General features: G+C 49.4%; 1 long non-coding RNA gene across 1 annotated transcript in view; it reads left to right on the top strand.

Moving 5' to 3' along the window:
* Nucleotides 1-15,898, top strand: part of LOC146869933 (uncharacterized) — a 130,080-nt gene that overhangs the window by 69,331 nt on the left and 44,851 nt on the right. The window contains exon 2 of the long non-coding RNA XR_014968437.1: nucleotides 10,023-10,119. This is a non-coding gene — a long non-coding RNA (uncharacterized LOC146869933). The remainder of the gene's footprint in view (nucleotides 1-10,022; nucleotides 10,120-15,898) is intronic.

Raw genomic sequence — 15,898 nt, 5'->3', positions numbered from 1 at the left:
TCGGCTGTTCTTTCAAGCAATTAGCTTCCTCCCCGCATGGACTGTCCGACTCGAGGGCCTGCCGCCTGGCGGGAGGCCCTTCACCCTACCCAGCAGAGCGAAGGCCGAGCGGCCCCGGCAGCTCGTGACCCCCAGTGGTCTGACCCCGAGCGGGAGGGGTCGGGTGGCGCCAGACCCTTGGACGCTGCTGCCCAGCAGGTCCGTACCAGGCCCCGCGCGCCACACCGTCGCCCCTCTCCGCCCAGCACATTTCCGCAGCAGCTCGGAACGACCGTTCCGAGGGGTGCCGCCGCCGCCAGGCCCCGGTACCCCTGCGTCTCGCTCAGGCTGCGCCTCGGCCCGCCTCTCTCTCCCGGGGGAGACGGCTGGGCCTGTCGGTGCCCATGTGACCTGCCACCTCTCTCCACCCCTCCGGTGAGCCCTCCCGCCCAGGCGGGTGGGCTCCTTTCCCTCCCCAGCAGGCTCCCGAGAGGGAGGGGTGCGCGCGAAGGTGGTCCGGTCGGGGAGATGGGCATGCGGCCCCCGAACCCCGTCAGCAGGTGCGGCTACCTGGTTGATCCTGCCAGTAGCATATGCTTGTCTCAAAGATTAAGCCATGCACGTGTTAGTACACACGGCCGGTACAGTGAAACTGCGAATTACTGTGAAAGCCATTTACTGATGAGCACCACTATCGCTCAAGGACAAAATCACCCCAAAAAATAAGCTGTGTTCCAACCCCACATCGCCTTCCCAATAACTCACTTTAAAATACTCCGCAGAGGGCTGATCCATTTAATGTTTGACAACAGCCCTTGTAACAGACTTCCTGTGGAGCATCAAAACCCATCCAACCTGCTACTGTTAAGAGAACAACTCAAGGATCTCCAGCCAACACCCAACCTACCAACTCAAGACTCACAAGTTTCCAACTCCTGCCTTATTGATCATCAGTCCAAAACTAAGACCTACCTCTTTCTTCAACCTACTGTCCAGCAGAAAGAATCCAAGGTGTCTTCCCCAAATTTCTCTAAATCAATAAAGACAAGGACAACCAGTCACAAACATAACTTCGCTTGTCAATTGTGAGACAAGGCTTTCCATCGAGTGCACTGGCCTTTTTCTGTGGAAAATACTGGATAAGGTGGGTCTGAATACACAATTCAAAACATGGGAATTGTGCAACTATTCTAGCCCCACAGCTCGGAAGCTGAGCTGGACTATCACTTTATCCTAAAGAAATGGACTGACACTTTCCAAAAAGTGCACACCTCATTCTGTGCCTCAGGAAAAGAAGCAATGCTTAAGGTGACACACTATTGGTACTACAATCCAGCCAGAAGGTGAAATGGAACCTCAACAGTTCTAATGGCTGTTAACAAATCTTCGGCCATCCAGACACCCCGACTCATCTCCTCTGGTTCTGTCTCAAGCTCAAACACTACTGGTAGGCCGTCTGAAAGATATCAATGAAATGTTTGCAACAGGTATACCCTGTCTTTCTAGCTACGTCCTACTGAGCATCACCAATGCCCCAACACACCCTCTACACTCTAACAAAGGGAAGGCAATAATAATGGGTTTTGGCTTTGTGTGGGGCTAAACACGTCATCAAAACCAAATGGGGCACCGATACATTGTCGTCTCACTTTGACTTGCTTCATAAACTTTGCTACCTCACAGGGATGGAAAAGCTTAATGCTTCCCTGCAGAACAAGTTGCTACAATTTGACAAAATGCAGGGCCCATGCATCCAATCTCTGGCACAGGACTTTTGGGAACTCACTAGTCCTCTTTACTTAAGAGTACACCAGCTATCAGGACGAGGGGGCATGCCTGATCAGCAAGACAAAGATTGACCGCAGTGGGTTTGACGCACTAAAAGACCCAGCCTGCTGACACTGAATACGTTGCGAAAGAGCTAATTCTGGCGAGAGTGGCTATGCTCCCTGAGTGACAACCCCTGATATTTTATCGCTTCCCTCTCGCCTTTCCCAGCCCCCCTGGTATCCTCCCTTCCTCACCTTCTGTCTCCTTCTGTTCTCCCACTGTTCTACCTCGTCGGCCTTTGGATTTAGGTAAGAGTATTTGTTCCTGGATAAATTAATAAAAAGATCTGAACCATAAAAGATCAATGGGTCGGCAAAATATTTACATTTTAACATTATTAATATAATATTCTATCAACGCAAGTAAAATTCAAAGTGGTGTACTAACTCGCAGCTGCTGTCACCTCCGTCTTTCAGGACTACGTGCCTGCTGTTTTTGAGAACGACTCCGCGAGCTCTGTGATTAGGTAGCAGCGGATAGAGCTGAACATGCGGGACACCTCAGGTAAGATAGCATTGGCATCCTGTCATGGCGGCAGCCCCACAGTGTCATGGATACCGTGTGCTTCAGCCAAGGGGACAATAACTTCCGGTGTCTGCGTGTACCTAGAGGGACCCAAAAGGGATGCCTGTCTGAACCAGTACTCCATTTATTATTCCATTATGATTGTCTAGGAGACACCCCCTTTTTAAAAAAACTTTTGTTTCCTTCCGTACCTCTCCAACTGTACACCACTAGGATAGAAGGGGTTAAACCGAGTCTCTGATGTCAACATATCAAGGCATTGAATATAACAGGAGGTTCCTAGCTTTACACGGAGTAGAAAGAAGCCTTCAAGCTGCCTATGTGCACATGCATGTGACTGGGACCCAGGAGGATGAACATGGACACTGGAATGTAGAAAAACATCTGCAGTCATCCCTAGTTTACACAGGTTCATCTGTGGCCCTGGGAGTTGTACCCAAAAGCAATGAATGCAAAAGACATATGTACATGTGCACATGGGGCTCTGAGACTTGTACACATAGAACTGTTATATAGGTCAGATTCACCCCAAGACTACACATGCAGTTGTTAGCCTGCATGTTTAACACTAAGCCGGTAAGGGGAAAGGGGCAACTATCCCTCGTGTGTACACATGCTTATGGATATACAGAGGCTAGCAGGAAAAGGACCTTTGGGGCCTATCTCAACCTGCTCCCCACTCTCCTCCTCACATACACCTGCATTAACAGGACCTGTTTTTCGAGTATGACATATAGGTGTGGTATCTCCTGTCCCCTGAAGAGATAGTAGTAAGCTATGGTCATAGCAGCTATAAAGTGACCCCATTACAAGAGACCCCTTCAGGCATCACTTTGGGTGTTGGTACCTGTGTCAAGATTTACTGTTCCATCTTGGCATCTCCAGCAACTCATGTTTGGCACCCAGCATCCACTGTGTACAATGGGGGGCAGAGGTCGTGCCCCTCTCACCCCCTCCTCCCTAGGCCCTGCTATGCTAGGTGTACAGCTGTCTGCATGTCACTGACTTTCGGCTGCCCTGATTTTTCCAACAGCACTATGCATGCTGGATGAAAAGTCTGACTCAGAAACTTTAACCTGGTTTCCTCGACCCAAAGTAGCAGCATATCTCTGCTTTTTAGGTCAAGCTTAGAGTCAGAGAGCTTGCCACTCATTCTTTGCTGTGCCAGTCAGAAAAGCTGCCCCCCTTTTGGTGGACTGCTTTCCAAAGTTCCACCCCTGGGTGCTTGGTTGATGCCCAGGCGATTTCACCAAGAGAACAATGTTGTTGGCCATGAAAGTACTTTCATGCTTCCTCCTGTTACAGCGTGTAATAGTCCCTCCTCTTATCTGCATTGCTTCTTACTAAAGCCCCGCCTCCCCTGCTCCTGCCGCTGCTCGTGCAATGAAATTCCGTCACCCTAGTTTTGAAAAGGTTAATACTTTGCGCCATGTTTATGGCAGATCATTCACAGATAAATACCGAAGCTATCTCTTTAAAAACAAAAAGTGCTAGATATTATGAGGACAGTTAAAGTTTTTGTATGTAGCTTGACACTAATTCCAGGACACTTAATACCACATAATTACTATCCACATAATTCCACAACACCCATGCCACATAATTCCAATACACAAATTCACTCCACACCACACAATTCCAAGCCGCACAATTACACAACCAACTAATTCAATCCAACCCACATGATTCCACAACAAACCACATGCATACACTCTGTAACAAATAAGTAAAAACATTGTCATTTACAATGCCAATAGCTCCAACACAAACAAATGCCAGGACTATTGCATTTCCAATGCTTGCTTACCTTCCAATGCGTCCCAGCAGAGTCCTACTCCTGGAGCTGCAAACCTTCTCCTGGCCAGAGATGTTTTAAGGCATGGGCAAAGTGGGCTCTGGCTCAGGGCCCCGGCCTTTCAGGGCGCCCCCTCATAGAGCTAGCTCTTTTCTGTGAGTCTTGTCCTGGTGACCTTGAGTATTGCTTAGACAGTTTGTTTTAAATATCATATTTCTTTAATTCATTTTTAATGTGGGTGATGTGTGAAAGTCTATTACAGACATTTTGCAGAGAAATGTTGTGTTTGTTTCATGAAAAATCCATTAAAAAACGTTATTTTAGATCAAAAGGACCTGAAATATGAGAAGTGGGAGGGTGACACAGAGGTTATTTGCAGTAACATTAGTGAGCTGCTTCTGTGTTACAATATTGAAAACACAAGCCCCTATCCCTTAATATTAGATTTAAACACATTTAGAATGTGCACTAGTGTGCTTGTGCACTGTCAGTGACCTGGCCAAAGGGTGCATCAAAGTGCTGAAATTGGATCTAAATTCAAAGCTGTTTCAAACAGGAGCCCCCAAAATAAGTTTGGCCCAGGGCCCCCCAAATCCTTAAAATGTCCCTGCTCCTGGCCCTGTCAGCTCTGTGCTGCCTCTTCTGAGAGGAGCAGTGCTCTGTGGAGAATGCTCTCTCTGAGGGCCCCCACCCCCATTTTTTTTCCGGGCCTGGCGCGCTCTGACTGAAGAGAAACAATGTAACTTGTTACTTTGTTTCTCTTCAGCCCTGCCCTGGGTCAGCACTCAGAGCAGGCTGCAGACTGCAGCTGCCTTAGAGCAATCCTCACAGCTCTCTACCAAAGAGCTGAGGGGGCCCCCTTCACCACTGAAGACTGGGGCCCCCCCCCCCCGCACCGCGGGGGCTGCGGGGGTGTTTGTTACGCCCCTGGTAACAAGCTGGAGCTGAGGAAATGGCGCTTTTAACCCCTTCAGCGCGGCACGGATTACCGCGCCGTGCTGAAGGTTCGTTGCGCGGGCGGGGCCGTGACGGAGCGGTTCCGGCCTGTGCACAGCGCAACCGATGCGCATGATGGAACCGCTCCGTCACACGCATCGAAGGGGTTAAGAGCGATCAGCCATGGCCGCTTCACGCCACGCCACGTAAAACACGCTTCCTCGGGAGACAAACAAATACCAATTTATGTCCAGACATTTAATTTTCCCTGGGATGGCGGTGGCAGGTGAGGGTCGCTGAGGACGTCCTGCCTGACATCTCAAGGAGGTGATTACGTCTCGTGGATTCATTGCAATGGTGCTGGGAGAGGTCTCCTGGGGGGTACGCAAGCAATCAGCCCGGGGGCACGTGCCAGAACAGAGGGTGTTCTCCTGTGCCACCGATTATGACTGATGAGCGCGTGGTCGTGGAGGGCCACCCTTATGGTGCCCCCGGGGGACGCCCCTTCGAACTGCCTGTTTTTTCCAAGATATGGAAGAGGTTTACTTCGATGCGCTGAAACAATACCCACTTACAACACGAAATCTGTGACTAGAACATAATTATACGGTGTCTGATAAGGGTCATTAATAAAACACAATATTATTACAGAGCAGGCATGTCTCAGACGCCCCCATCTCTCTGTGTATATGGTAATGCTCCATTGTGTGTGTCTGCAAGCCCTGTCTTTTTAGGTTTGGCCAAGACATTTTGGTTATAGTAAAATTATATTATAGCGGCTTTTAGCTCCCACTCTTCAGCCATTGGTCTGTTGTTGTAGCATTCATAATTTTCTTTTGCCAACAACATCATGGGGAAATGTGTAAGCCCAATTTTAAATCCCAGATCAGTTGACTGGGGGCGAGTGCTTGCAATGTTAAACGCTCCGTCCATCATTTCCTTTGGTTTTGCTTTGTTCTCCATAAGTTGGCAGGGTATGCTCAGACGTGAGTCCCTTGCTCACTTTGCCACTGGATTCAAGCAACCCTGGCTGAAGACGGCTGAAATGCCAGAAACCGGTCCTAGGAAGCTTGTTTCCGGTCCAGGGAAGACATGGCTTGGCAGTTCGGGCTGGACTGTTCCCATGAGGCACAGGGTCAGACTGATTTGCATATGGCCATGTCTGAACTGGGGTGGCAAAGTGGGCTAAAGAACGGTGGTGGATTAAACCCAGATCAGTTGACTGGGAGTGAGTGCATGCAATGTTCAACGCTCCGTCCATCATTTCCTTTGGTTTTGCTAAGCCCAATTTTAGCCAGTGGCTAACTCCACTTTGAGCAGTGGCATTATTCACTTCCACAAGGTGCCCATATGCACATTAAGTAGTACCCTTCAGTGCCAGAGAATACTGATTTTGCTTTTCGATACCATTTTTTTAACAATTTGAGCCAATTTGTTTTTATTTTGATTTAGGCCCTGCAGTTCCTCCAACAATAAAGTTTTACAAAAAACATGACAAAACAAGTGTTGACAAACAAAAAAGGCCGTCAGCCAACACCAGACCTATTGCCTTTGCCAGTGCTTGTTTACACTTTACTTCTGTATTCCTTGCAGTATTTTGGATCCTGCTGTATTTTGGTAAACTTCTGGGCATGTACTTACCCTCAATATTTTTAGGTCTTGCCTGAGCCAGCGCATGCGATGCTCGGACAAATTTTGTAAGTGGGTTTTCACAGTGCTACCACAGGCTTTTGGTGGCCTCAAGCTTGCGTGCACACGTGCGTGCACGCGCGCAGCCGCCATCTGTCTTTCCTCCTGGCCGCCTTGCTCACGATCACTTTTGCGCGCACCATTTGCTTGTTCTTTACTTTTGCTACAATCGCGGCACCGGCGCTTTACCTTTAAGTAAAGCGCCGGTGCCGCAATTAAAGCAAAAGTTAAGAAATAGAAAAAAAACATCTATTTCTTTATTTTGCTTTAATCGCGGAACCCGCGCTTCACTTTTAATGTAAAAAGTAATGCGCGGGTGCCGCGATTATAGCAAAAGTAAATAAATAGATGTTTTTTTTATTTCTTTACGTTTGCTATAATCGCGGCACCCGCGCTTTACTTTTAACATTAAAAGTAAAGCGCGGGTGCCGCAGTTATAGCAAAAGTAAAGCAATAGATGTTTTTTTTTATTTCTTTACTTTTGATTTTGGCTTCCATATTTTAACAAAGTAACCGTGTGATCCTGGGCAAATTACTTCATATCAATGCTCTTGGCTGCCAGTGGAACACCATCTTACAAACAAGGCCTCGTAAAATGAGCTACATAAAAAGAAACATTTACCTAACATTGTGCAAACAAGAAAGGCCACCAAGCCACGCGCCCAGACATTGTTAGCAGAAGATGTCACATCACCAAGGACACAGAGCACCAGTGGTGAACTTTTCTTTTATCAATCATTGTTTTCAGATGTGTTACTTCAGCACCCCCAGAGTGCATTATGATGATAAACCGAAACCAAGGACAGGGGCACTAGGACTCATCTTGCAAACAAGAACCTATTTAAACGTATTTTTATGGAGTTATGCAAGCTTGCTCCCTCCTTACCCACAATGCTTTTAAGATTGTTCTTAATCTGCTAGAAAACTCTTTGAACCTCTCCAGGGGTTGGGCCAAATCCTCCTCATGGGTGAACTTTTTTTTAAAGGCTCATCTCCTGCTCCCCCTCTCAGTTAACAGCCCCTTCCCCGCCACAGATAGTATTTCTTTCCCGAGCTGCACGCTGCAGTCTAATCTCCTGTATTATTGTGGCAGGCTCCTGTGGGCTTGGCTGTCTCACTGCTTCTTTGTTATGCAGTTTACCGATGTTGAGTCCCAGTGTCCCTCAGCCTTCGCTCGTGTGTTTTTTCAAAGACCTTCACACTTTACCGAACAAGGACGCATTGGAAGTTTTGACGGGCAAGCCAACCTGCTTTTTAACCCAGATCCTCCGCTGATGTGACGTTCTGCCATTTCCCTGGCCTCCCAGTTTGTATTGCAGTGCAGGCAGAATCCAAAGGTTCTCACTAAGGGCCTCATGTAGGTAGCATACCAGTTACCACTTCTAAAATACCGAACGATACCGAATCGGTATTTTAGAAGTGGTAACTCGTATGTAGGTAATGAGTCGGTATTTTTTACCGATTCGTTACAAGTCGGTAATTACCGAATCGGTATTTACCGATTCGGTAATGAGGCATACCTTCCCATTGATGGGAAGGTATGCCTCATTACCGAATCGGTAAATACCGATTCGGTAATGGGGGGAACACATGAAAGGGTGGCAGGGTGTCACATTGACACCCTGTTGCACCCCTGATTCGGCCATGTGTGCACATGTGGCACACATACATGCCCTAAGGGCATGTATGTATGCCACATTGCACACTGCTACGCGCGTAAAAATGCTTAAACACATACATTAATTATTTACCACCAACTATAAGTTGGTGGTAAATACCGACTCTAAAACACACCCACACACTCCCCCTACATCTCGATTTTGGCTTCGGAATTTACCGAATCGGTAAAATTACCGATTCGGAATAGTTACCGATTCGGTAACATTACCGATTCGGTATTATTACCGATTCGGTAATTTTACCGATTCGGTAAATTCCGAAGCCAAAACTTGTCCCCCTACATACCAATAGCCAAAATACCGGTCGGTAACGGTATAATTACCGAAAATCGGCCGTTACCGACCGGTATTTGGCTACCTACATGAGGCCCTAAGTATTAGTATTCCGTGTTTGTCTGTTGTACACAAAATCGGCCTTGATGCAAGTATTTTTGACTCCAAAGCTGCATTGCTTTTTTGAAAATGCTAGTTTGCTTGCGTAAACAGCAGTTACATTAGCCTGTTCTAGTATGCGGATTTTGAATGCCAGTTTTGCCGTTAACAATTCAGTTTTAGTGGATAGCTTGAGGTGGCCTTTTGCCTACAGGACTGATTTTGATTCCCGATTTTAATGCATTGTTTTTCTCTGTTTGTGGCCAGATTAAGCGCAGCTGTAAATAACTTGTTTTGAGACTTAGTAACATACTATACAATTATATAACGTAAGAATGATAGGAGCAGTTTGACGAAAAATAATACGGGTTTTCTATGCATTTACAGTTCAATGTCTGGTCATCTTTTTCTCTTGTGAAAATGTTAGTTGGTAACACAACATAGGAGGTAGTACGGATCTTTTTACACGTTCGCTCTCTGTCTGTCTCTCTCTCTCCTCTCGCTTTCTCTCTCCTCGCTTTCTCTCTCCTCTCGCTTTCTCTGTCTCTCCCGCTCTCTCTTTCTCTCCCGCTCTTTCTCTCTCTCACTCTCTCTCTCTCGCTCTCTCTCACTCGCTCTCTCTCTCTCCCCCTCTCTCTCTTTCTCACTCTTTCCCTTTCTCTCTCTCTCTCGCTCTCTCTCTCCCCCTCCCGCCCCCAGCGCGATTCTTGACAACAGCTGAGAGCTCAGTACCGGGGCTTTAGGGGTCTTGGCAGACATAAGCTCAAGACATCAGAGTATCGGGCCCACTGATGTAAATATAGTCGTCATGGTCTGATGCCGGATAGCCATAGAGAACTAGCACACCTGGCTCACTTGTTAAATGTTACTCTACAGTGTAAGTCTCCTTTCAGTGATCATGGCTTTTGTACAGACGCTCTTGCCGTAGCACCATAGAGTTTCATGACACATAAGAGGCACCAAGAAAATGTTGAGGTTGGCATCATTTAGTTATCAGGAAAAGATGCAACCTCAGTAAGGTGAGTTACAGTAGTAAGATGTTTTAGGTTTGTAATTGCATCATCAACAGTGGGAAAAGTAAACATCAAAATGGAGATTTCATCAAAGTGCAGTAGCTCGATTTTGCTTGTTGTAATTGAAACCTGTTTTTCAAATGACCCCAAACCGATGTGTGGTGTTTTTTTTTTTTGATAAACAAATTTTTATTGTTTTAACAGAATGCAAACACCATTGGCTCGACATTGCATAATACCAATATTGACGCATTACAGTTGGAGGAACACAGACATTGCAATCAGACGCCACCCTCCCGCAGTGAGTACAATACATTGTGTAGAAGGAACATGCTACCCCACGTCACCCAGCCATTTGCCCCACATTTTCTTAGGACACCCCCGTGCCTCGTACATGGTTTTTCTTGTGGCGCACACCAATCCACCCCCTTCTCCATCCATCAGAACTTGGTGGTGTAGAGAGTTTCCAGGAGGCAGCTATATCCCGTTTTGCCACGACCATGGCTGTATTGTAGAATAATTTCTCGTTCCCGGACCCATCTAGTCCATCTGTAATCCCTAAGAGGGAGTGACGTGGATCGTGGGGAACCTCCCACCCCAGGACCTCGGACAGCTCAGTTTCAATCTCTCCCCAGAACTGCGCCAGTCGAGGGCATGCCCATACCATGTGGAAGAAGTCGGCCGGGTCTTGACCGCATCTTGTGCATGAGGCGGATGGGGAGAGTCCGGCTCGATGCAGGTGCTGTGGGGTTAGGTAGGCAGTGTGTATATAGTATAATTGAATCAGGCGGAGTTTGGCGGATGTGGTGACTGTCCTGGGCGACATGAGGGCATCTCGCCAGTCCTCCTCATCCAGGGGACACACCCATTGGTCCCGGAGTCGGTCGAGCGAAGTCGGGGTATTGTTGACCAGCGTCTTGTAAATGCGGGAAATACCCCCCTTCCCCAGGTCACCCAACATGGTCTGTGCCTCGGGGGGATTATATTCAGGGATCCTAGTGTCCTCAGGTAAATGTGCGTGGAGGGCATGCCGCAGTTGTAAATATTTGTAAAATTGTGATGAATGCAGGGAATATTTGGATTGGAGGTCCTTAAAGGAGCGCATATGGCCGCTCGCCCACACATTGCCAAGCTGAGAGATCCCAATAAGATCCCACTGTCGGAACCCCTGTAGCCCACTGACCTCACGGAGCCATGTACCGTGCCATAGAGGCGTGTGCTGAGTGAGTTTGCGCGTCCATTTGGTAAGCAGCCTGCCAGGCCAAAAGCACGGATCGTGTGACATCAGGCAGGGTGGACGGGAGGGATACATTAGGGATTGGATTTGGGGCAGACCGAGTTCACTTAGTTCAAGCCTATAGGCTGGGTCTGACCACCCCCCATTGAACCAGTCATGAATACTCCATAGACGAGTTGCCAGGTAGTAGAGGTATAAATGTGTCATCCCCATGCCCCCGTCGAATGTTGGAATTTGACAGGTACGTAACGCCATCCGGGCCCTCCTCCCCCCCATAGGAATTGCTCTAAAGTGTTCAAGGCTCCATTATTACGAGTAACGCTGTGTTGGTAAGCTTTGCTCTAAAGTGTTCAATGCTCCAATATTACGAGTAACGCTGTGCTGGTAGGCTTTGCTCTAAAGTGGTCAAGGCTCCAGTATTACGAGTAACGCTGTGTTCGCAGGCTCTGCTCTGGAGTGTTCGAAGCTCAATTAGTACGAGTAACGCTGTGTCCGCAGGCTCTGCTCACCAGGATTCACGGCGCAATTATTACGAGTAGCGCAGGGTTCTAGAGCGCTGTTCCAGATTGTATCAGGTACTCCCTACAGCACTGTTATGGTTGATGGGTGCAACAAATGCTAATCGCTAATGAACTGCATTGACATCTAATGAATTGCATTTACCGTTAATGAACTGCATTGACATCTAATGAATTGCATTTACCGTTAATGAATTGCACTTACATATAATGAACTGCATTTACATCTGATGAATTGCATTTACATATACTGAACTGTCTTTATGCCTATCTGCTTGGATAAACTTGAGTTATTGCATAAACCCTACAGTGTGGCGTCCCTTATGGTGTGTGTTCCCTGCTTCAGAGGTGGCGTGTATTGTATGGTCGCTTTACACAGAAGCCTTTGGGTGCCCAGCCGCTCGAGTCACGTTACCCCCTTAGGGCTTGGTGACCCCAGGTCTTACATTGGTGGCAGCGGTGGGATAAGGACCTGTGACCATACAGCACCCTTCCGTGAAGCGGAGGGCGCCACAATTAAACGCCTATTGTTTTAAGCTCTGCAACTGTTATTGCTGCATGTATTGATTCCACTGTCCAGACTGAGGATGTAAAATCCTGGTTAGCTTGCAACTGTCACCCATATCCTACAAGTTTCTTCCTTAGTATTTAGGTCCCCACCTGTCAAGATGGAGTTCCGGTTAGCTGACCTCGAGGGGTACACTGTAAGGTAACTGAGAGAATTCGGGCAGGGGATGGGGGTGCCTGGGGTGCGGAGGGCCAAAGTACAGGAACTCCGTACCGCCTTAAGGGCATGGGTAGAGGCCCACCCAGATGGGAGAGAGGATGAGGGACAGGAGGCGCCAGATGCACCTCAGGAGGAGAGCGCCGAGGAAGTACTAGACATACTAAATGTAGATGTGTCTGAAAATGTGCCCCCAGGGAGACGTTCTGGGGCCAGTAGTAGGACAGGGTCTAGTAGGAGCGCGTCTCCAAAGGAGTATGAGGACAGGAGGGAGGAGAGGCAGTTAAAATAGGAGCTAGCGAAATTGGAACATGAGAGAGAGAGAGAAAAAGAAAACAAGAGATGGGCAATGGAAGAAAAGGAGATGGCGCACAAGCTTCAGCTGAAGGAGTTGGAGCTGCGCGCTATCCAGTTAAAGGCGTCCAATAAGGACAATGGTGGCAGCGTACCAAAAGATCTCCAGGAGTCACAATTTTATTTATCCAAAGATGATATCGCCAGGGCGTCTGAGGAAGCATTGGGGAGTGACCCGGAAGGGGGTGGTGCAGGGATCTTCCAACCCAGCGAGGTGGGAGAGGTGGCGAATAGCCCAGCTTGGTCCCCGGGAAGAGAGAGGGTTGTAGGGCCTCACGTCCTATCCATAGGAAGCAGTGAGACAGGCAGGTGTCCCCAGGTGCCCCAACTGCAGTCTCAGGGCCTGGAGAGTTCCATAAGGGAGCCCCAGGTTGGGAGCCTAGGCTGTCCTGATATGCCGCCTGGTGAGGGGGAGCCCCTAGTGTCAGGAGGACCTGGGGCGACTGTAATCTAAGCTCCTGAGGTTCTGGGGTCGGCCCAGTCGCAGGGTTTAGATCCTGGGCTGGGATGCCAGGTTCAGGGGTTGCCTGACCTGGCGGATGGGGCATCTGTTACCAGTGTCCCCCCGGAAGTGTCTTCCAGGGGTACTTCTCCCGTTGGGAGGGTGCAGAACTCTGGGAGGGGGTGCAGGGGGAGGGAGGACTCGCCCCTGGCACCGGTGCAGCCTAAGGGTTTAGACCCTAGGCTGGGGAACCAGTTGCAGGGTCAAGGCCCTGGACTGGGGAGAGAGTGGTGGTCTGAGGGCGTCTCGCATGGGAGTAGGGTGAGGAACCCCAGAAGGAGAGGTAGGGGGAGGAGAGCCTTGTCCCTGATGGCTGGTCAGCCTGAAGGTGCGGACCCCAGGTGGAAGGACCAGTGGCAGTTTGCGACTGCAAGGAGGAGGAGGGGTGTGGTCAACGGGCACCAACACCAGCACAGCGTTACTCGTAATAATGGAGCATTGAACACTTTAGAGCAAAGCTTACCAACACAGCGGTACTCGTAATAATGGAGCATTGAACACTTTAGAGCAAAGCTTACCAATACAGCGTTACTCGTAATAAAGGAGCCTTGAACACTTTAGAGCAAAGCTTACCAACACAGCGTTACTCGTAATAATGGAGCCTTGAACACTTTAGAGCAAAACTTACCAACACAGCGTTACTCGTAATAAGTACGCATCGAACACTTCCGAGCAAAGCCTACCAACACAGCGTTACTCGTAATAACTGGGCATTAAACACTTCCGAGCAAAGCCTGCGAACATAGCGTTAATCGCAATAATGGAGCATCGGGCACTTCAGAGCAAAGCCTGCAAACATAGCGTTACTCGTAATAATTAAGCATGGAACGCTTCCGAGCCCAACCTGCGAACATAGCGCTACTCGCATTAATCGAGCTTCAAGTACTTCGGTGCAGTTCGTGGGGCACAACGCAGCTCGACAGTCTCGGAGACGAGGGGCAATCCCTCGGCGGGGTGTCAAAAGTCTTGAGGGGATGGGGGGACTCCCACGGAGGGGAACCAGGGTCTCAGGGTGCGGTGCTGCTCCCGGCCTGTAGGGGGCGCACCGGGTCCGGCCCAAGCCTCCCGGGCTTACCTTGATCTCGACGTCTTGAGGCGTCCCAACCAGCTCCGAACTCCGCAGTCGGTCCTTCCGCGATGGGGGCAGGCCACGGCCCCACACACATTCCCCAGCAGCTGCGACGGGGCCCCAGGCTTCTCCGCGGGCCTCGACACGATGAGGGGTGATGATGCACACTTCAGGCTTCCGGGCCGCAGCGGTGAGCGCGCTCTGGTCCCCGCACTCCAAGGGGGGGGGGTCAAATTAAGCGGGAGAGCTCCGCGCTCAACGGGGATGGATGCCGGGGATCCCAGGCCAGGTCAAGGAGCGCAGGGATCTCAGCGCTGGTACCTGGTTGATCCCGAGCACTTCCGCAATCAGCTTTGGCATAAAGTTTCAGTTGTCACTTCTGGCATGCAGTCTCAGCATTCAGTTTCAGTATGTCGTCGTGACATGAGGTTTCAGCATTCAGTTTCTGCATTCAGTTGCTACCTGAATTCTTGATGGCGCAGATGTCTCTGGCGCCCTTGGGGGTTTCTGTTCCTGGGGGGTAGGGATTGAGTTGGCGACTAGGTCCTTCCTAGTCAGGCTGGGCAGAGGTTTCCTGGGTCCTCCTACTGCTGGGCAAGATCAGTGGGCTTAACAGGATCCCTCACTCACTTAAGAGGCAGCACCTAAATCCTGTCACTCTCAGAGGCATAAGTCCCTGGCTAGGCCCTACCGCCTAAAACTCCTGCATGGATTCTCCAGCTCTGCTTTACCCCACTGGCCAACTGACTAGAAAAAGTTCCCTCCCTCACTTAAGTAGCCCTAGGTCAGGTGACCTCTAGTCAAGGCGGCAAAAGTAAAACCACACCTCCCTTCTAGAAGGTTCCAGCACATTCCAGGAGCTTCCCCATTCTACCTATGGGACAAAAAAACCGGGCTGGTGTCGCTACATTGTTGTGGGGTTCCAGCCAGCTCCTGGCAGCTATGGTGCTACTAGAAAGACCACTCTGCAGTAGCAGGGGCCTGTGGCAGCCATCTTGGGAGAAGGGAGCACCTGCACCTTAACACTGGTTATTTGATCTAACATGCATTAAAAAAACGAAATAATTCAGGGAAAAAGGGCCAAGTCCAACAGAGGGACCATCCCAATTCCGGGAGGAGCGTGACCCATATCCCAAGATATTTAAAGGACTGACGCCGAAGCGGTATCCTAGACTGCCAGTCGAAACATTCTCTGGAGAGATAGAGCGGGACCAGGATCGACTTATTAGCATTCATGTGGAGGCCAGAGGTTTGTCCAAATGAATGCAGGACCTGGAGACAACGAGGAGCAGAATGAGCTGGGTCATATAAGAAAAGCAAGACATCATCCGCATAAAGAGCGATCTTATCCACTTCAGAGTTGGGCCATTCCCACCCCTGAACGAGACTCTTGGACCGAATCAGGGCCGCTAGGGGTTCCATCGCCAAGGCGAAGAGAAGGGGCGAGAGGGGGCATCCCTGTCTCGTTCCCCTTTGAATGGGGAAGGCGTCAGAAAGAACCCCATTGACCAAGACGCGTGCCTGGGGCCGGGTATACAGTACCCCCACCAGCTGACGGAAGCGCGGGCCAAAACCCATCGCCGCCAACACATCGTCCAGGTACGTCCAGTCCACGGAATCGGACGCCTTCTCAAAATCGATGAGAAAGAGTGCCAAATAAGGGGAAAGCACTTGGC

The sequence above is a fragment of the Triturus cristatus genome, chromosome 1_1 (assembly GCF_964204655.1).
Source record: "Triturus cristatus chromosome 1_1, aTriCri1.1, whole genome shotgun sequence".
Taxonomy (NCBI): domain Eukaryota; kingdom Metazoa; phylum Chordata; class Amphibia; order Caudata; family Salamandridae; genus Triturus; species Triturus cristatus.
The sequence above is the reverse complement of the archived record's forward strand: the minus strand, read 5'-3'. Positions and strand labels throughout refer to the sequence as shown.